Consider the following 23,814-nt stretch of genomic DNA (forward strand, 5'->3'; position numbering starts at 1 on the left):
ATCCGCCTTTCACTATCTGTCCCGAAGCTTATGCAAAACAAAAACACAGCATCAGAATCAGAGCTGCATTGACTATCACTAGATCAGAACAACTACCCTCATCACTATTTTTTCCGAGTTTTTCTATTACAAGCATCAGAAACAACCACGCATATCACTTAGTATAACTAAAGAACTAGTTACATCCGCACTGGTGCATGATCAAGGTACCGCCCTTTTGAATTACAAACAGAAATATGATTAAAATGTTCTAAACTGCGCGGCAACATTCGGCTAATCAATTAAAGTCAGCCGCAAATTATCCGCTCTGTGCCTTGAGTAACTTACCATGCTACCCGTTCATTGGAATATTTGAAATCAAGGCTGCTACCATATTGTAAAGTCATACACCTTACCCTGAACTCACCGCACACACACTTGAGATGTCGGGGTTTGTTGAAGAAAATATGTAATCGTTTATTATCTTTTAAGCAAATTGCACAGGCAAGGGTTTGCAGGAATTATCTAGGTCAAGGTAAAGGTCAAGAAGTCGGTGGTACAACACTGGGTCATAGTAAGTGTTTCGTACGGTCGCTGTTGTCTTATCTACAGATCGACTTAACAAATAACGCCGGAAGGGTCATTCATTGTACCAGGGAACCAGCGATTATGTATGAACCAAAGACCTATCATAAACCGATGTGAAATTTTCAGGAAAGGGGGGCAATTCACTTTTTAATTTACAGATGCATATTTAGGTACTTCGTGCATGGAATCGATCTTAGTCATTCGGATACTCTCCAGCTTTTTAGCATACCTACTTGATATCCCAAGGAGTTCTTAAGAGAATCATTCTCGTATTTTATCAAACAAATACACAGGGGCTCATATTCATGAAACCGTTCTCATGCTCAAGCATGGATTCTATGTTCAAGGGAACTTTCTTTTAACGCTCTTAAATCATGGGATAATGTCAATAAGTCCTGAGTAGCATTGAGAACAGTATTCGGTGTTTAGTCTCTTCAAATTGTTTTCCAAATCCTCAACAAAATGTGTTTTGTTTTTAATTTTATCACCGGAACAAGAACAATAGCTTAAACACAGAATCCGAGTTTGAGTACGAAATTGGTTCCATGAATGCGGACCCTTTACGGTAACAAGACCACAAACACCACCTGTGACATTTCAATAAAACGTAAGAGGAGTTCTTTTAAAAAGCATGTAATTTTTTACAGATATTATAAATTATATTTTACGCAAGCGTATTCATATTTTTGTCCTCGTATCCGGCACATCATTAACAACACATTCAAATTACAAGGCTGATCCGTAAGTACATGTTTACTGATTCTTTCCCCCTGAAAATCAAATTTTCTACTCTCCGATTTAGCAAATTACGGTTTCTTTTAATCGCGATCGATGGTAAGCGAAACGCTAAAAGGATTCGGAAGTCTATACACTCGTAGAACCGAAAAAGGATACGAAAATGTTAATGAACACCTATCGTAGGGGGCGGGCCTTATATGAACATTACCCTTTCTCTTCTGATATAAACGAAATTAACAGGGGCACACATCATAATCATATATGTCCTTTCACACCGGAGATGTAACAACGTTTCATTGGGCAACAGCCACGGGTTACAACGTACAGTTCTATTATGCATGTAAGAACACTATTTTCCAAAACCTACCTAACACACAATCACACAAACAAAGTATGATTGCATGGACTTATTTGTCAGGGGAAAAAAAACATTTTGTTACGTTTGACACTGTAGAATAGATATAATCAACATGTTTTTGTATGTTGATCATCGTGGATTATATATTGACGAAGAGAATATGTATTGAAAATAAATAATCAGCAAAGGCCGAGGAGACAGGTTCAATCATTTCAGTTAACTAAATAATAAAACATGCACATTGAAAATTCAATATACCGAATAATTTTTATCTTTTTTTTTTCGTTTTTATTAATTTTAAAGAATACATGAAAATAATACCGAGCTATTTTGTCTTGAATTTTGTACACCGATCCCTGACTCGTGGCACTCCCCTATCAGAATCGTTAACATGTTGCAGTCCACTTTGGTCTCCTTTTATATGAATTGCGTCAGTAAATTGTTAACTATATATTGACCTCTAGAACACGAGCGTAAGATGTGTTACACAGGATGTCACGACAACGTAATGGCTGAAGGTGACGCAAACCTTTAAGAATCAAGTAACAAAACAACCTCCAGCACATTGATCCATCGGCGATACTGATGTGTTAACTGAACTCCAAACCCCACTCCTAAGGAGAAAATCTTTGAAGATCACTCCTGTATCCTGCTTGGACACACGGGTTTAAAAACGTCAAGTAGTAGCTCTACTAAATATAGCCAGTGAGATAACGAATCTGAAGTGATTAGTTTTGCGCTAAGCAATGTGTTCAAGACACGAATGGATTTCTAGGAAATGTTTTGTTCGGAATATATGCGTTTTATCTTTGTTTTATCACAGTAACTTTGACAACTTAGCTTAGTTATGTTACTTAGATCGTTATTAATAAAGCAATAGTGACAACGAGGGCATTATATCGATGTTTAAATGTTTTGTCATAACGAGGGCATTATATCGATGTTTAAATGTTTTGTCATAACGAGGGCATTATATCGATGTTTAAATGTTTAGTGAAAAACGAGGGCATTATATCGATGTTTAAATGTTTAGTGAAAAACGATGGCATCATCTAGAGGTTAAAATGTTTTGTCATAACGAGGGCATTATATCGAGGTTAAAATGTTTAGTGATAAACGAAGGAATTGTATCGAGGTTTCAATGTTTAGTGATGAACGAGGGCATTATATCGATGTTTAAATGTTTAGTGAAAAACGATGGCATCATATAGAGGTTAAAATGTTTTGTCATAACGAGGGCATTATATCGAGGTTAAAATGTTTAGTGATAAACGAAGGAATTGTATCGAGGTTTCAATGTTTAGTGATGAACGAGGGCAATATATCGAGGTTTAAAGGTTAAGTAATACACGAGGGCAATATATCAAGGTTCAAATGTTAAGTGATAACGAGGGCATTGTATCGAGGTTAAAATATTTAGTGATAACGAGGTCATTAAATCGAAGTTGAATTGTTAATGGCAAACGAAGGCATTAGGAAGTGTTACTGTATGTAACGCGGGCTATGAAGGTTTTGTTTCACAAGTGGGACATTATGGTGTTGAGGTATGGCCACTGAACCCACAGCTCTAGGTTTTAGATCACCTAGGGATACTCAGACTAACACTACAGCCCGTATGTAATTTTGACAGAGTGCCCCCGACAAACGGTCCGTGTCAGACGGGAATTAAACAAGCGATATCTGCCTTGATTATACTCCTGCATACCCTGTTACGTAACTGTCCTTATTTATGACGTCCACTGTATTGTTCTGGGAAAAATCGATGCTTATAAACTCCCACAGAACTAAACAAAAATGGTATTGTCTGTATAATGGCCGTTTAGACATAGAGAACAAGAAGATGAATGACGATAATTTAAAGTGTAATGTTCTTTTCTCGCCTTTAGTAGCAAGCCATTACGAAATGTGTATTGTCTTGTCAGAACTATTTTTGTCATTGTTTTAATAATGTGTTTGGGATAAGGAAACAAAGTACTTTGTTCGTGAGATCTTTATTTTTCCTTAATTCATATCATGGTCTTGTTATCACTGTAGGCTAAGAAAATGTTAACCATTATAAACAATGCACGGTATGGTTACAATTCAGCCGCAGACAGCTTTCTTATGAATTTTGCAAACGATTGTAGTTTGTAAATACATGTAACATAACAGAAGTCAGTGTCTCGTTTTCACCTAGAACGAGAGAATATGGTTACGTCATACATATACATATGGTGGTGCGTCATATATTATTGTGGTGCGTCATATATTATTGTGGTGCGTCATATGCGCTCGAACACACACTTTTATAGAAGTACACAGCTGTAATACATGAACTTCGTTAGTTTCTTATCATGGCTTTTATCTGTGCAAAATAACATATTGTGGTCATCAATTGAGTGATAAAAAACGACGAGATGTCAGTCTATGACGTAATCCAATTGTTTCTTGTGACGTCACAATGGCTGTATCACACGTGTTATAAGAAAATACAAAGATATTGATGCTTATTGCATATTACAGATTGCTTTTACTTGTCCCTATGACGCTGGTAATAATCCGGTTTCTTAGATAAACAGTGGTACATGTACCTGTCTGTTGTAGCCATTATTAGTCTTTTCAGATTTTAGATTATTAGTACATATATTTTATAATTCTTTTGCATGTCATTTCATTATTTATGTACGACCTGGCTATATGACCAAGAAAACTGTTTATTTGTTTGATTTTTTTCGTCGACTTCCTAAATTGTGAAAAAAGTATGTTACTTTGCATTACAACTGATTATTTTCCGTCACAAAGAGGTTGATTCTGCTTGCAGAGCATCAATCCCCGATATGTGCTGTAACCCAGATGATGACACAGTTTACACGAATTTCAGAAGAGAATATCTGTTGTAGCAAAAAATTTGTAAAAAATCAACAGTATTTTGGGTTTAAAAGACATCTTCCATGTTGCTATGATCTGGGGCGCTTTACACATTTGGTTTTCCTTTGACCTGATGAACTTAAGAACCGCTGATAAATCTGAAATAGTCTAAATGGCCATTTGGTCAGTAAAAATGTTTTCTTTGTTGGGTTTTCTGTATCCTGGCTTTGTACTTATAATGATTACGTTGTTATTGTTTTATACTCAATAATAGCCGTATTATGTAATAAATGTACATTACATTCTTCGATTTATTGCATTGTTTTCAATTATATTTATTGGAAATAAAAGAGGATCAAACATCACCTACAGTTGTTAGTAAGGTTTTACAGTGATGTAATCTATACAGGTGGGTCGCTGTACCAAGTCTATCAGACCGTTCCAGACATACTACTGTACCATCCTCACACAATACACAGTTAAAGACTGGTCGTCTCATAACAACTACAACTCAATGGAAACCTGGCAGTTCTAAATAGCTTTTGATACAAATCTTTTCTGAAGCTGGTACACAAAAGTCAAGACTCTCTTGAATGCTGTAGTAAATTGTTCGTGTACGTTTTAAGTATTCACTATTTATCTCCTGAGCTAAGTAATGTATAACCATGGACATGGGTTCGTGAGTCTGCGTTACGCACAGCTTTTGAGCATTTTAAGCATGGTCATACTGAAGTGAACAAATTCTCCACTTATCTTAATGTTTGTGAAGAAATTTTAAAACACTGCTAAATATTTCTCGTCATGTCTAATTTGTATCTATATAATTTTCCAATGGTTTTTGGAAACACATAGATGCAGCTATAATATTTCCTTTCGTATACAAATTTTGTATTGTGTCTCTATAGACACATTTCTTATAACACTTTACATATTCCGTCTTTGCGTATTGCAGAGTTATCTTCTCTTGGGAGCAGGTATTGATTGTTACGTCATTGGTCTGTGTGAGAAAATTACGTCGTTTTCTCAAAAATTGATGACGTTTCTCTCACAAACAAGTGACGTAACAATCAATACCTGCTCCCAAGAGAAGATAACTCTGCAATATGCAAAGACGGAATACTGAAACTGATATGTGAAACCTAAATATAACGTAATATCCAAAAGAATGCACAGCAGGACAGTTTACAGTTAAACTAGCGTTGTTCATTTGGGAGTACCAAAGTTGGTTTCAAGGAGACCGAGTTTGAATGTCTTATGAGCTCATTGTCAGGAGGGACACTTGGAGTCTGTTTTATGATTCTGCAGAAGAACAGTTGAAGGATTGATTTCCGTAAGGGGTGATGTGTGTTTTAGTCAGTAAGACACCAGCATATGATCCAAGTGGTCTTATAAGAACCAGGTGTTCCTTGAAGTACACGGGACAGTTTGATATAGATTTTGCCCCAATTCAATTTCCACATATTGGCACTCGTCCACATTGATGTCCAACAAACACGCCTCCTCCAGCCAAACTAAGACATTATCCGAATAGTCCCGATGTCTGATGACCATGTACACTTGGGTATCGTCAGTATAACAATGACCGGACATTTTGTGTCTGTGAAGTATATCTCAATTTGGTTCTGAACGAAGACGGTATTATCTTTGTCCCAGCAACGATCGTTGCGGAATACATAGATATAGACTTAGACAGTTGAAACTTCCTTTTAATGTAATTTATTCATGATTCATTTGGTACCAAATATTAGTAAAATCGAGTTGAATTTGGTCAGGTAATGCCTATTTTAAAAGGGGTCGGTATATTCTAGATACACAATTATTTTACCTTGATACGCATAAACCTCACATACAGTGTGTCCGGCTTCGGCGCCAAATTACATTTTTCCTCTGACGTGTCAAAATAGCATAAACTAAAATTGACTTCGTTCCATCAAGTATCATACTCTTCCAGAAATATTCTTATCGTCGCCATAAATATATGTGTGTATACAGTATTGGGCCTAAATCTACGATTGCATCTTCGGAATTTTCGACAAATTACCACATCGTTCGGGTTTTTTATGTCCTAACTGTGTTTCGGACTTTGATAAGGAGGGCATTTCGAACAAACAGTGACATAAGGACATGGAGGATCCCATATCCAAGATGCTAAACAAATCATTATAAAACAAACGATAACTTAAACTATCACAAATGCATGGACATGTGCAGCTTACCACATTATATTTAATTTCATTTTGATATGAACATTGACTTTTCCGATTGTATGGCGATGTACTTTTAGTGAAAGATATATATCAAATACAAAGTACATGTAAATGAACAAACCCACTTTTAAAGAAACGAGGCCGGCAACTTATATGACAGTCAAAGAGTGTACGTTTGTTTCCGCTCCAGCGCCATTACATAGGGGATGCCAAACTGTACATAACATCGCGTCAACCTAAAAAATATAGATCTACCTAACGCGGGTCATATCTTGTGTTCGATGGTGAAATGTCATGGAACTTGATCTTCCGTACCGTGCACTTTTAAAAAGAAATATGACTGACTTACATTTCTAAATTGGCTCATACTACATGTCAACAGTTGGCTCTATCCCCCTGTCCAAATGAAATACACCAGGCAGCCTTTTCTATATCTTCCTGGCTGATACGGATTTCAACAGACAACAGATGACAAGGACCCAGGATTTCTGGATCAGACACATGTGTAGTAGGTAGATTCATATTGTTAATTTTGCATTTTTTTGAAATTCAAGCTGTTGATGATTTATTATCAGGAAAGATACATTTGGTAATTTTGCTCTCTGCATCCCTGGAATACGTCATAGCAAATTTAAAGGCACGCAGCTAGCTATTTGATTGGTCTCAAGATTTCAACAGACAACAGATGACAAGGACCCAGGATTTCTTGATGAGACACATGTGTAGTAGGTAGATTCATATTGGTAATTTTGCTCTCTGCACCTCTGGAATACGTCATAGCAAAATTGAAGGCACACAGCTAGCTATTTGATTGGTCTCAGGTTAAAACAATCTGCTCAAACGCTAGGCTGATACCTGTCCGTTACTCGACCGACATATTCTTTTGATGTACATCAAATGAACAAGGTGGTGTACACTTATCATTCAATTTTGCTATGAAATATCCCGGGGGTGCAGGGAGTGAAAGTGAGCATAACACCTGGAGTATGGAGGAGGAGTTTGGACAACACGCACACACCTACTACAGTTCTGCTGGTGATGCTGTTATATGACACAGTTATATCAGCTATACTGGTATATATCTTTAATTGCGATTAGTCCTGCACAGCTATTCATTCTACAGAAGGATTATACCACAAGCGTCAATGTATGCCTGGTTACGGAATCCATCAATGGAGTCTGTCTTGTGTGTATTCGGAGAATATTTGTGACGTAACGTAGCCAGTTGTACATTGTCTATAGCGATTTGTTTACAAATTTTACGGTGTAGGAAAAAAACAATTTCTATGTATTTACAGTATGAGTTCGAAATTGGTTTGTAAAACACACTTACTGTTATATTCAGATACCATTGTGATGCATTTTGTGGCATTAGTTTACATGCATATTATTTATTTGGATAAGACAACCGAAAATATCAGAATTAATTAATTACAGCTGTATAGGATATTAAAATGAACAGTTCAAAGTGTCTGGGGAAAAAAAGAGAAACAGAAAAATGTATGAAAATGAACAATCTTTTGGAATAATTCCATTCAAAACGAAGAGGACAGAGGCAAAAACACGACTCTGAAGGGGCCCTATATTTAGTACCCAAGGGATACAGTTGGTAACCTACTGTATAATGTCATCGAAATTTCATGAGGGTTAAACCCTATGTTCCCAGCTCCCAGCCAATAAACAAATACGTATAACGCCTTTGTCGGTAATTCAATTGTAATGACATTTTCGTATCTAACGACATTTACCTGCGTTTACATGTCCGTCAGTATTACCCCGGTATCACTAGTACGTCAGTTTGTTTCTCTCCCACAAAATACCAACGGTTTCAGGTCAACTCTTTCCTAAGAAACGCAATTAGGTTTCTTTTTCTATTTTATCTCTGACAAATGTGACGTCAACGTTTATCGCAAGTGTCACAGAAGAAAGAGTCCGCCAATGAACCTTTTATTAGTTATATTACCAAACCAAAACCCCACCATTACCTGTACATGTACTATAAGGAGATGACAGGCATAGCGGGTTCCAAATCTTCCGTTTAAAACGGCCTTTTGGTACCTCCGCTCGTGTGTCAGTTTGACGAGTTGATATTGTCAACACTCAGTACAACCCACATAACACATGTTCCTTAACATACATCATTATGTGGTGACTCCTAGATACAAACTATACAGGAACATTACTTTTTATAATGACCTAGAATCTTATAATAATTGGGCTAAACGGTGGTTGGTTTCTTTTTATTCTCTTTATTTCAAATGCAAACGATATTGCCGAAGACTTGGATTTGATGTTTGATGGGATTCAAATGGAAAACGGGGGAGTCATTATGAGGAAGATATAGTTTGGTAATGAAAAAAGATTGATGTTTTACGTTAACGCAAATTCTTGTTGAGAAGAGATTCAATTTCAAAAATATATAAATCTTTTATTTTACCAGTTTTTCAATATGCCTGTGAATTATGGGGTGGTTGCACTGCTTTTTGAATCTGGGTTATCAGAGACAGCATAAAGAGAGTCGGCTCGAATTATAATAGGACTTCGTGTACAAGTAATGATTTATTAAATTTTAACACGTGACTAGAAACACTATCAGAGACGAGAAAAAGGCGAAAGTTGAATATTTTATATAAAATGAAAAAAAAAGTACTACCACCAATTAATCGGCCCTTTTGAATTCGCTAGACAATACAATAAAAACATTATTATCTTTCAATACTTTCAAATCTTCTATATGTAGTGGTGCAAATTCGTCTCCACCATCTTATTATAACTTTGGCGAACGCAATATGATATATAACATACCAGACTCAGGCATCAGTGCAGCTCTTTGAAAAAAAAAATGTTCTGTGTAAAGATTATTAATATTCCAGCATGTGTTTGTGGACATTCCTGTGATATTTTTCTTAGAATGTCAGTTTTTTTTTATACAGCACGAATTACGCTTATACAATGAACATTCCGTTAATTTAGATTTATTATTATTTGGTAATGAAAATCTGTTCGTAGATACTAATACAGAAGTTTTCAGACACGTGTAATTTTTCATTAAATCCAGCAACAAGTTTTAAATGAAATATAATAATTGTAAAAACTATTATGTATGCCTTGTTAAATGCTATCATGTATGTATTACTATGCAGTGTATTAGAGGAAAAGATGTTGATAAGTTGATATAACTTGTGCCTAATCCTCTGCTCAAATTTGGGGCAATAAAAAGGTTCAAGTCAACTTTTTGTTTGTTTCATACAATATCATGAGGTATACGATTGTCGCTATTACAACTTATGTTGATCAATTGTATTGGCCCGAATGTTAGCGCACGGGAGTCTTAATGTGGGAGGATACCGGAGTACCCGAAGAAAACCCACGCAGTCGGGAGGTAATTACCCAATACCTTTTCCCGTCCGATCAGGGAAAGGATTCCCGACCGCCTTTGTGAAATGAGAGTGTTATCCACCGCGCCACCTGACCACAGTCGGTATGTCTAAAATATGTCACTAGTTTCTTGGTTAGCTGTACGGCATGAGTTACGAGTTTCAATTTTCTTATCATAAACTTTCCCGTTCTTCATAGTAACATCCATGCTGACCAAATCTATGGTGTTTACATAGATTTAATTGAATTTTGATTATGTTCGTGTGTTATGGTTTTGTAGGGACTTCTCGGGTCTTACCAAGATGACGGGCGTTATTTGGATTTTGACATAAATGTACTGGGAGGATGTCGCTTATGAAAATAAAGAAGCTTACGTTACCCTTCTAGATCACTTCCCTTCTAATTCACCAGGTACTTCCTCAAAGGTCTTCCCGTATTTTTTTCACATTCTGCCCTAGTTTCATCGAGTATGAGGTCGAATAATGGTTTGGGTTACATTTGTGTATTCTCTTGTATTTCCTGTACGTTTCCCCAGATGACGGCTCGCATATGTTACTTTTTATGCCGGTATGTATATTTTTGTTCTGTTGGTATTTATAACTTTATATTTCTCTACTAATCCCATCAAAGGCACGGTATATCAGAACCTGGAGAACTGTGTTTGTTTACAGTTTTGTTGTATACTCTATTTATGAAGAATTAAAACTCGTGTATGTCGATTTTCATTGAAACTTTGAGCACATTCGAGATGAATTAGTAAATCATGTTGAAACAATATTAGATGACGTCACGCTAATTAGTATGAACGACGGTCTGTTAATCGGATCAATTAGGCGTAGTCATTTATCTTTATATATAGAGACAGAACTTCTGTTTATTAGACGGCAAATTCACCATCCTAGTTAGTTCCCAGCCACTTTAGAAAATCAAATCAATCGTGATGGTATCATGACCGACCGAAGCGGAAATGAAATTATGAAGCTGAAAGATTACTCAGAGTGCCAATGCACACTGTCAGACAAGGGGGTTTAGTTTGTAATAATTTTGATAACCGTCAAAATAACATGTAACCATAGGTGAAATTAAGATACATTGTACATCCATATGTACGTTTATCCCAGGTCAATACAACGATATTACTCAAATAAATAAATAAATCACGTTTACTTTTAAAAAGCCATGTACATAATGTTATATTATGGTCAATACAACAACAATATTAGATTGTCGTAAACATTAACAATAAAATAGCATGGTGGTTCACTAAACTGATTTTGTGTTAAATACAACAGTATACTGTGATCAACACTTTAAAAATATGAAATGGTTGGCAATAAATTATGAGTATGATATTGTAGACAATACATCAAACATATGATGTTGTGGTTAATACATCAATATGATAATGTAGTCAATAATTTATAAATGTGATATTGTAGTCAATACATCATTAATATGATATTGTAGTCAATATATCATAAATATGATATTGTGGTCAATAAATTATAAATATGATATTGTGGTTAATACATCATTAATATGATATTGTAGCTAATACATAATCAATATGATATTGTGGTTCATACATCATTAATATAATATGATATTATAGTCAATACATCATTATTATGATATTGTAGCTAACACATCATTAATATGATATTGTAGCTAACATATCATTATTATAATATTGTAGTCAATACATCATTTATATGATATTGTGGTTAATACATCATTAATATAATATTGTGGTTAATAAATTATAAATATGATATTGTGGTTAATACATCATTAATATGATATTGTGGTTAATACATCATTTATATGATATTGTAGTCAATACATCATTTATATGATATTGTAGTCAATATATCATTAATATGATATTGTAGCTAACACATCATCATTATTATATTGTAGCGTATACACCATTAATATGATATAATATTGTAGTCAATACATCATTTATATGATATTGTAGCTAATACAACATTAATGTGATATTGTGGTTAATACATCATACATATGATATTGTGGTTAATACATCATTACTATGATATTGTAGCTAATACACCATTAATATGATATTGTAGTCAATACATCATTTATATGATATTGTAGTCAATACATCATTTATATGATATTGTGGTTAATACATCCATTATATGATATTGTAGTCAATACATCATTAATATGATATTGTGTTTAATACATCATTTATATGATATTGTAGCTAATACAACATTAATGTGATATTGTGGTTAATACATCATACATATGATATTGTGGTTAATACCTCATTACTATGATATTGTAGCTAATACACCATTAATATGATATTGTAGTCAATATATCATTAATATGATATTGTAGCTAACACATCATTATTATTATATTGTAGCGTATACACCATTAATATGATATGATATTGTAGTCAATACATCATTTATATGATATTGTAGCTAATACAACATTAATATGATATTGTGGTTAATACATCATTAATATGATATTGTGGTTAATACATCATTACTATGATATTGTAGCTAATACACCATTAATATGATATTGTAGTCAATATATTATTAATATGATATTGTAGCTAATACACCATTAATATGATATTGTGGTTAATACATCATTAATATGATATTGTAGCTAATACACCATTAATATGATATTGTGGATAATACATCCATTATATGATATTGTAGTCAATACATCATTAATATGATATTGTAGTCAATACATCATTGATATGATATTAATACCTCATAGGTATTTTTGTGGTTAATACTCAAATGGTTTACAAACATTGTCATGATCATTTTATCAATAATATGATGTTACGGCCAATGCATTATTAACCAGATATTTGATTCTGTGAACAAAAACAGTGTTTCTCCTTATAGACCGACATGCATATTTGCCTAGATTATGCTCAGATGAGAAATTCATTTATATGTATACTTCAAGTGTCATCAGGAGATACAATGTATCAATTAGTTTTAAATATATATACGGTGCGCTCTAGTTGGTATTAGAAACACCAGTAGTAGCACCAGGACGAACACGCCTGCAATATATTCCTTCTTCGAAGGTTTGGTTTGGTTTGGGTTGGTTTAGTATTGTTTAACGACCTATCAACAGCAATGGTCATTTAAGGACGGCCTCCCCTGTGTGCAAAATACATGCGTGTAGTGTAAGTGTGTATATTTTGGGAGGCTGCGATATGTTCGTGTTTGTCTCCTTGTGATAGCGCGGAACTGATGCCGACTTTATAGTGCTACCTCACTTAAACATACCGCCGAAGACACACCCCACCCGGTCACATTAAACTGACAACGGGCGAACCAGTCGTCCCACTCCTAAATTGCTGAGTGTTCAACAGGAGTAGAAACTACCATTTGTACAGACTCTGGTATGTCTCGGCCAGGGGACAGAACTCAAAGCCTTCCTTACAACGGTGAACGCTCAACTAAAGGCTAAAGGTGAGGTATTGTCAAAGGAGAAATTAGGAAGAAGAAGGTTGTTTAGAAAGAAGAGAACAATGCATCGGTAAAACAATGTAACATAAATGTGGACCAAACAACAACAATAACGCACTATGGTGCCATTAGTATTTGTACACTCGCCGATCATGTATCGAGTGAGTATTTTCAATTTGTCTGCAAAAGGCGTGATCTTCGGACGAAGTATTGTGTTATTTTGAAATCCGCTTAATTGATCTGATACAAACAAATGCAACTCGCACAAAACTACAGATGCCAATAATTTCAAAGAATACACTTTCTGTTAATTATATACGCCTGGGCGTTGTAGCTGCGTTTTCAAAGGAAATCTCAGTTTAATTTAAAAATTGTACACGAGGAAATATTGATCACGAGTATTTACTACCAGTGCAGTGTAGACAGAGCATCTAGAACGCGCTAGGCTCGGCACATTCCCTCTCCCTTAATCTCCCGTAGACATTACTGTAGACAATATAGGGATCAGTCACGTCAATATAGGACGTTTTGTAGAGAAATCACGAGTCAGACATGTTTCTTTTCTGTATATTGTCACCATATTTTCACGAACTATATTGAAACGTTTTGTTCGCAAATACTGAAATTTTGAAAATTGGGTAAAAGTGTCCTGCTGTAAGAGGCTTTTAATATGGGACCGCTTGCAAATTAGGGGACATTTAAGAAATAATCGTTTTACCTGCGATGTTTGCCTAGAAACATGTCTCCATATGATCTTAGCTATTGTAAGGAAGTTAACCCCAAAACCAAATTGTGAATTTCGATCATAAGTAACACACGTGTACTAGAAAGGGTCAGAGTTCAGGAAGGAGTGGGCTTCATGGAATCTGTATGCAACCGATTTGCGTTCATACCGGCATGATCATCAAAAATGCTGTTTATACCTCAATACGTACTTAATAAGCATTTTCTCCATACAAGTGGTGGAAATACGCTTCTTGTTCATCATATTTTACAAGAATGCCCATGTATAAATGTTGATGTTGATTTTTAAGAAACATCATTGATTTAAATTTGTCTTCAATACAACAGTAAGCCTCTGATGATTAATGATAACACATGAGTCATGAGCCGGCTTATCTAAAGCTTGATGGGCTGTAACGTAATCATGGCCTTTACGGAGCGTTCAATCCTACTGCTACATCAATATCAATATCAATTTGATATACTAATCAATGAGCCATTTGCTAATGATATTTTACAAGAAATGAAGTATATATTTGCTTAATTTGTCTCCAAATGACAAAAAAAAAATTAAAAAAATCACTTCATAAATATCACAGGTTATTTTTTGCATTTCCACATTTTAATTATTAGGCCCTGGTGGACATTAGTATACGTCAAATGTTTGTTACTGATTCACTACACGATTCACTGGTTTACTGGTTATAAATTGATATCCATTGGTTCACTTCACTGATTTATTGCTTCAATGGTTTATTGGTTCTCTTACGTATTCACTAGTTCGGAGTTTCAACGATCCATTATTTACTGACGGATTTAATTATTAGACAGCGATCTACTGTGGACTACCGAATAACTTCCGAACGGAACTTAAACTTACTGACAACTAAGGTGACATTTACTTCCGAATGGATCACTCACACCATTTCATCGATTATATTGATGCATCTGGATTGAACGGTATTTATGTAATATTGTATACTAATATGGACCCCGATAGCCTATAGCGTGGTTCATGGTAAACATGAATGCAAGCTGATTGCGTTCATTTAGGCAATGAATGTTTAATCACATTGCGTTATGATCCTATAACACGAATCGTGATTGTGACAAACTTGATTAAGTCCGGGAGGTCTTTACACTCATTTGTCAGCAACAAAAATGCGTGTTATAGGACTATATTAACATTAGTTAAATAATTAATTCCTTATGCTTACATTTTGATAGATGAAGTTTGTAACATGGTGGTCGATGACGTCAACAATTGTGGCCGCATACCCAATGATTCGGTTTTGTTTTGTTTTATTTTGTTTAGCATCCTGTTAACAGCTAAGGTCATTCAAGGACGTGCCTCTATGTGTGCTTTGTACCCGTCACACATACACACACGTGCCCAATGGTGTCACAGTATCACAGCGCAAAATACATTCTATAGCACTACAGTTGGAGGTTGCGGAGAAAATGTAAACATACAGAATACAGTTAAATATTGTTCAACCATATATCACCATTAAGAACATTTAGATTCTACGGTATCGTCAATCAAACAATATTGACCTAGTCATTTGAGCGATTCATTTAGAGGTAATCACGGCGATATTTGGAAAGGACTGCCAAGCTTCATACATGTATTAAATATATCAATTACGGTAAAACCAGCTAACGCGAGGGCATTTGTGTTCATAGTGTTATGAACGCAACTTCAGTTTGGTTGGTTCATAGAGTGCACATATGATGCAATGTTAATTTTCAGTATTGGACTGATTTCATTTGGTAATCATAGGCAATAAGTTTTCCATGAACAAAAGGCAGATTCAACATGAAGTGATAGCGCGCTTCAGTGAGCTAGCCTTTTACCCGAATTATATTAAACTGTATTGACTACATTCATGTACGAATGCCAATTGCATGAAACGTCCTAGCGCTTCAGTTTGAATTTGTAGTTCAAATGCAGTTCAAATAAGTAAACGTGTGTTATGAGAGCGTCATCAATTCAGGCCAAGGCATTAATAGATGATTTAAATATTGTTTCAACTGGTTTTGTTAGATTGTTGCAACTCCATATTGTGGTAAATATAACGAAATATTAGATTGCATATATCTGTCCTATCATCATGTGAAGGTCGGCGATTTGTGATACTGACTCGATGTTTCTATTTTTAGAAACAGCGGGTTCATATTAACTTATATATATATATGACGTCATTTCAATTGTAACGACACTATGTTCTCTGCCAAATGCAGTACTGTCTTCCGTACAATTTCCATATGTTCTATCTTGTTTAATGATTCAAACATTTAGCATCTAGTTCTAACGCTGTTTCGGTTAATATCACTTTATCAAGTTTATATAACCACTTTATATCACCCACCTGTAAGTGGGCCTTATGGCCTGTTGGATTGAAATAAATTAATTATTTACCTCAACAAAAGTCCATAATTGATAAATATCACACACCAGAGGCATTACTACCTGTTGTAGAGCCATTACCATACAACCCAATCCCCATCGATAGGGTCACGATTGTTCACAGAAAGACTTAAAACGTCATACAAATGCACAACGCCCGCATTTATCATGGGCTTATATTAGACACACATCGCGTGTCAGAAGGGCAAGTTTGATCACAACTATCTTGATCAATGCACACCGGGGATGTTTACTAGGATCTGTGATTATAACTCTACAGCTTCGTGTACTTGGTACGTCGTGCCAAACCATACACGATCATATGTATGTGTTGTGGTTATAATAAAACCGTGATTCTGCAGCTATGTGAGAAGTTGTGCTATATAGACTAGGCTAGTTTCTATTTTTAAAGGTACATCATTGTACCATAATTTGCAGACAGACGTGTAAACAAATGGACGTATGGTGATAATCACACGAGATCACGCGTAGCGCGTAAAGCATGCTACATTTACCTGTAAGAGGTGTTTATTGGCTCCCATGTGTCATACATATTATATTTCCTGTCGATCAGACTATTCAGTAATGAAATTAAACTCATACAATAGTTTGCAAGATAAATATCAACATTTAGCATCCTGATTGAGTCCGAGCCGTGTACACTTGGTTTAACTTTGTTAGGTCACAGGAACTGGACACAACCTAATGAACCGTTTGTCGACATAAACGAATGAAACAGATTTTATGGAAAACAAATATAGTTCCTAATGAGAAATAGATAGGCCAGTTGTTCTTGAATGTTCAATATATAAATCAGCATATGATTTTGAAAACTTAAAAAAGGAAATCACTAAAGTATAAATTATTTCAGCCCCATATTTCACATATAATTTGTACTAAACCTGTATATACATGTATATATAAAAAAAAGTGATTAAATGTCCATGTGAAGGAAGTAAATATAGAACAAATAAAATATACGTAATTGTCGTTACGTGACATCTTAAATAACAACATGTATATAAACATGTATATATATATATCTTCATCATATGCGCAAGTTGCTATGCGGTATTATATATACATAAAACATCACAGGGAACATTTAATGACCTCACTAATTCATAACAAAGGTTAAAACACTGGTTTTGTCATTAGATTTTCCAAGTCGATATATTTACAAAATTTGTAAATCAGCAAGCTGTAGTTGAACTTACGATAAAGAGCATCCCAACCTTGGCCCATATCCCACCTACTATATAACTATTACCTGTATACATGGCCCATATTCCACCTACTATATAACTATTACCCGTATACATGTACACTTGGCTGGAGCTTGTTAACGTGTGCTATTTCCGGTATAGCACGTGTTCTGTGGTGGTTCTTTCAAAACAGGGCTATATTTAGGTATGACCACATTTAACCATTACCATATTTAGACATAACAATTCTCTTTCCTTGCGGCATTACGGATTAAACTTATTTAATGATATATTAAAAGATGATTAAAGTAGAATGGCAACCAATCGATAAGTTATCCGGCTGACAACAGCTGTGATCGATACTTAAAGAGAATATATACAAACAACGTTCGACTACTTTTGCAATTACGCATGCGTAGAAAGGCTTTTTCGATGCTTCAAAGGCCATGTGTTACGGTGTCTATATCATACTAGTACCTTATGGCGCTCGAAGCATTAATGTTCGATGATGCTGCAAAATGTATTATGATCTCGTGTCTACAGCCACCCCCGCATTCTTCTGTCTTATCTACCCCTATTTGTAATATCCTCTAACGTGTGACCACCAGTCTATTTAGTATCGTTATAACTTCCCTGTGGATCGAACTATCGATCAGTTTTGCCTCAAGGTTGACCAGAGTATCAGAAGGATGTCTGCCATGATCAAATGCTTCGAAGACGATGATAGAATTCTCAAGTAAATACTCCAACCATCTACAGAATTATTAAATTCGTCCTTATATTCGATAATGATTGTGAATGATTGTTTTGAATGAAAAATATCGGCGTTTTAGACACTTTTTAAAAATCTGTTACTCTTGCTGATAAATCAACGACAATCACACTTTTATTTTCCCGGTCTTTTTTCGCGTTCGTGTGAACAGGATCAGAGATATACATGTCGCTATTACATGTATGTCAGATACTTAACTCGTAATCAAATCTCGAACATTTTCCAATTCTCGTTGTATCAACTAATAATAATTGGTCAATGTGTAAACTTCCTTGCCAATTAATGCGGACATACAGCTCACGAAAAATAATTATTTTCAGTAATACCTGATGTTTGCCGCTAATGATGACTTTTTCACATGTCTGTCAACGAGATCTGTAAATAATATACAAACGCCATGTGGCTCGAGATCGTTAAATTAATTAACTGAGCATACGATGTGTAAACAACATATGTTTATAACAATGTGTTTAGTATTTAAATTTAAATTGAAGGACCGAATTATCTTTTCACAAATGTTGCAAATAATCGATTTTGCTGAGCCTCATGAAACAGTGTTTACAGCTCTAAGTGGTCCTGGCAACTCGCAAACAATACTGTTCCCAGGTCTCGTTACGTGACATCTTAAATAACAACAGTCAATACATTTCATACGCAGCAAATTAAAACAGCGGTTTTGAAATCATTGCGATTGCATATTACATAAAATTATGTTTTTATCAAATTGCCAGATTGTGTAAAACGTCACATATGGTGTATAGTTCTATAAGTTACATGTAGGTGCTAGTTGCTTACAAAAGAAAGAAAAACACATCGTATCAAACGTGATTATTTGAATTAGCTCGTTCAAATAAATCTTAAGAATGTCAGCTTAGTAATCGTGAATATCAATGAAGAAATATTGTTCTCTGAGACTACCTACAGTCTACCTCAACCTCTGTGCGATATGTGACGTCGCAAGAGATGTCGGGAGCCTGAAGTTGGTTCCTGGTTCCGTTTAAGAAAAACGGAACTGGGAACCAGACCCTAGTTCCGTTTAAAATTGAAGTAACGCTAGCAATAGAACTTCGACCAAAATACTTGGTCTGTTTCAGAAAAACATTATAGCAAGCCTCTTATAATCGACTGGGAACTCAAATCTGAATCCAGTATAGGAATCGAACTTTAGAGAGGCTATGGTAGTCTTATCTTTCGTGTGAAAGGTTGTGGGTTCGATTCCTGTACTGGATTCAGATTTGAGTTCCCAGTCGATTAAAAGAGGCTGGTTATGATCTGTTTTTTCTGAAATAGACCTAAAGTATTTTGTTCGAAGTTCCATTCCTTAAGCGGAACTAGGATCTAGGAACCAACTTCAGGGTCCCGGTTTCTTTGTACACCTTAATGTGCTCCTTAAATGTAGATGTATCTGGCGTCACAACTGGTATTCCGCTAAATCGCATAGCTACCGTGTATAGTGTACTTGTGATACTTGTTTGGCGTGTCGTGTCATACATGTACCACTACAAGACAGTAGATCTGAAGTAAAAATAACGATGTAGAAGACTCAAATAGCCAGAGGTTTTTTTCTCTCGAATATTTGTTAATAATATGATAAAAAAAAACACCTTACGGTGGTCATTTCTTTTTGTGAAATTCATGAAACTCGCCCCAATATTTGCATTTCAGGCAGGACAAGAATCGCAGAAACGGACGCTTCTCGACTCGGTTCATAAATCCGGCGGAATTTTCAAACTCATAATTTTCAATCAGCTAGTAAGAAGTTTGCAGACTATCAAAGTCGTTGTGTTCAAAGTTGTGACGTCAATACAAACAAAATAATGACGTCATGAAAATGTACCATATGTAATATGTAAACTTCTTTAAGATTCTATATTATGCGGTTTATTTAATTAAACATTCAAGTTTAAATTGACTCACTTTTCCCAGCTATAATAACTACGGATTTTCAGGGTTTGGTTTCTCGTGATCCATAAACAGCAGTCATGTTTCAACCATTCCATTGACCCAAGATGTAATAAATACGTCATGGCCCAATAGCACAGACAGTGCCACAAAAACAGATCCCCGAGAAAGAGATATGATCAAATATCAATGGACATTGCAGGGTATGTGACGTCATAAAAGGTATCCAATTATGTGATAGAACTCATGGGCCATAGTGTAAAATATGACGTCAAAAATCGTATCCAGTTCTATCATAAAGACATATAAGCCACCATGTGAAATATGAAAAAACAAATTGTATTTTATCAAAAAAAGCTTATTGGCCCTAATGTGGTATATGACGTCACATGTGTGATTCTGTTGTAAGATAAAGGTATAGAGGCCATAATGTGAAATGTGACGTCATAAATAGTATCCAGTCGTAATATAGGCTTTGACATGCTGCCCAATGCGCTTGTTGCCAAATCCGCCAATCTGTGTTCCACGGAGAATTAAAAAAAAACATGACACTGTGCTCGCCCGATGTTAATACATTACATTAGCTAAATGGCTCGCCTCCATTACACAAACACATCACGCGAGCAAATATTGATATACTCCATGACTGAAGTAATAAAACAATTCCTGTTGATCTGCATCTCATGATGATTTCAAAGCGGGGTCTAGAGTACATAGTTTGTACTTTATATCCTCCGTGCTTTATATAAATTGTCAATTGTTTTAATATACTAACAAACAAACAAATAATCAGTGTTAACGACAATCAAGCAATATCAATTAAGGCTATGATTATTATATCAAACAATCGCTTAACTTATTCGTTAAAATAGGTGTTCGCTATACGTAGATATGATCGTAAGTAACACCACTTAATCCTCGAGTGTTGATTTAACACTTTTAGCTCAATCAGCGCCTATGTACGGAGAGAGAGTGAGAGAAGAACAGACAAAACAGAGGAAATAAAATAACTTACCTGTCTCGCTTACTAATGAAGCTTTTCCTTCAACGCATTATACTGAAATCAAAAATTTCCAACGTATCTTTTTCGCCATTTTCACCCTAAGTATTTTGCGTTGAAAGCATCGTCACGCCAAGTCTTCTTTCCCACTGCAATAATAGTCACACACTTGTTTCTAGAAATCACAAGTTTGACTGAAGATAAAACACATCCCAGAGAAAATGTATCACTTTTCTGATGAAAACCACACACGGATTTGCTCGGAAGGATCTGTTAAGTGATGCTCAAAGCAAAACAAAAATACTTGAAGTGTACACACGCACAATTAGGAAATCCTTTATGAAAACACCAAACAAAGGTTATATTAAGAAATTTGCCAAAACATTAAATGTACAAAATATTATTCTTTTTAAGAAAACTAACAAAATGCTCACAAACACATTATGCTAAAGGGTAGGTCCTCAATACACTTATCGTAATATAGAAATGTCCAATTCCATTAAAAGCTGACATCCATTTTTTTTAAACAATTCTGTCTTTCCGTTCCATTAGGTAATCCAATGTATATACGTTTATAACTATAGTTGTTTTCCGATTGTTCAACAAGTTCCTATCGTTGTTTGACGGTAAAACCACATTCGCCCGGTAAAACGTTGCTATTCACGGTACTACTGAAATTGATTACTCCTTGCTGCTCGCCTAGCTACGGGCGAGGCGTCCTTTGCAACGCGCGTCTGCGCTCGCTGGTAGGAGGACTACAGCTACATACATGTAGCTAGCGGACAGGTTTTCCGTAATGTTGAACCATTGTACAATGCTTGGTAGCAAGGCAGAGCCAATTTACATGACAAATAGAGTACTCGCAACATACCCACGCATGGGCTCGCCTGTTTCTTAAAACTTCCGTAAATAATCAGAAAAAAATCTGAGTTACTATCAATTACCACGTTGGTAACAGGTAGTAGTGACGTCATGGCTGTTTCCTTACATCACTGTTACGTCATAAGCTAGATAAATGTTTTCCATATGCGTTTATTTCTCCATTTATCATAAACTTTTCCGTGATGTTGGCCATTTTGCATGTGCGAGAGGGCTTGCTAGCTGTACAAAGGCCACATCCGGGGCAGACCACGATCCGATCGCATGCGCCGTACACGTCTGCACTTGTCATATCCGCCCGGCACTCGCAATATCTGCCTGTCACGCACAAAATATTAAAAAATATTTTTAGATCTGGCTTAGCATATTAAATAATTACATTGACGCTATATTTGTTTAACTAGTTATAAGTCTGATTTACTAAATAATATAAAAAGTTATGATATCATCGGACCATTTTCATATCCTTCCTCGCATCAATAAGAGACCAATATCAGTAGTAGAGCAATCTACACTTACAAGTTAAATCTTCATAACAAAGACATTTTTTGTAAAATAAAACGGATCAGAATAAAGTAAAACATAGTAGTAAATATAGGATCTTACATGAGTTTCCATTTCGTATGAGATTTATGAAACGAGTGTAAGAATTTTTCTGTTTAGGCGAGCTAAAATGAAAAATTAGTGACGAGTTTCATAAATTTCATACGAAATGGTAACGAGTGTAAGATCCATTTTATATCATAATCAAGATTTGTGGCATTCATTCGTGTAAAACGACAGTTTTCATGCAACATTAAAATGTAAAAAGCCGCCATTTGACTCCAGTGCGTACGTCTGTGACGTCATGTACTTGTCCTAGGCGTGACGTCATAACTGCCCCAATTGAAACTTACAACCAATCACAAGGGTGATAGGTCATATTACATGGGTTAATATTCGCTGCATAATACAGTACGTTGAGTAATATTTTTTATATTTAATATAGTACATGTAAATCGGCAATCCACTCGCAAAAAGAGGAGAACAAAAACAAATAAACATGAGGTGTAGTGGCTGGTGTCAATATAATGTGACGGAGTGGGATCTCGTCCCGCGTGTCAGTAAAATGTGACTGAGTGGAATGTCGTCCCTCGTGTCAGTATAGTGTGACTGAGTGGGATGTCGTCCCTCGTGTTAGTATAGTGTGACTGAGTGGGATGTCCTCCCTCGGGTCAGTATAATGTGACTGAGTGGGATTTCGTCCCTCGTGTCAATATAAAGTGACTGAGTGGGATGACGTCCTTCTTGTCAGTATAAAGTGACTGAGTACTGAGTGGGATGACATCCTTCGTGACAGT

At 35.5% G+C, this 23,814-nt stretch overlaps 1 protein-coding gene across 2 annotated transcripts in view; it reads right to left on the reverse strand.

Annotated features, from left to right (window-relative positions):
• The window catches only part of LOC110450124, a 107,904-nt gene extending 85,216 nt beyond the window's left edge, over positions 1 to 22,688 (reverse strand). For both annotated transcript variants that reach the window (XM_021497397.1, XM_021497396.1), the window contains exon 1: positions 21,611 to 22,688. The gene's annotated coding sequence lies outside the window, so the exon portion shown is untranslated. The remainder of the gene's footprint in view (positions 1 to 21,610) is intronic.
• Between the last annotated feature and the right edge of the window lie 1,126 nt (positions 22,689 to 23,814).

This window comes from Mizuhopecten yessoensis, unplaced genomic scaffold, assembly GCF_002113885.1.
Source record: "Mizuhopecten yessoensis strain PY_sf001 unplaced genomic scaffold, ASM211388v2 scaffold4999.3, whole genome shotgun sequence".
Taxonomy (NCBI): Eukaryota; Metazoa; Mollusca; class Bivalvia; order Pectinida; family Pectinidae; genus Mizuhopecten; species Mizuhopecten yessoensis.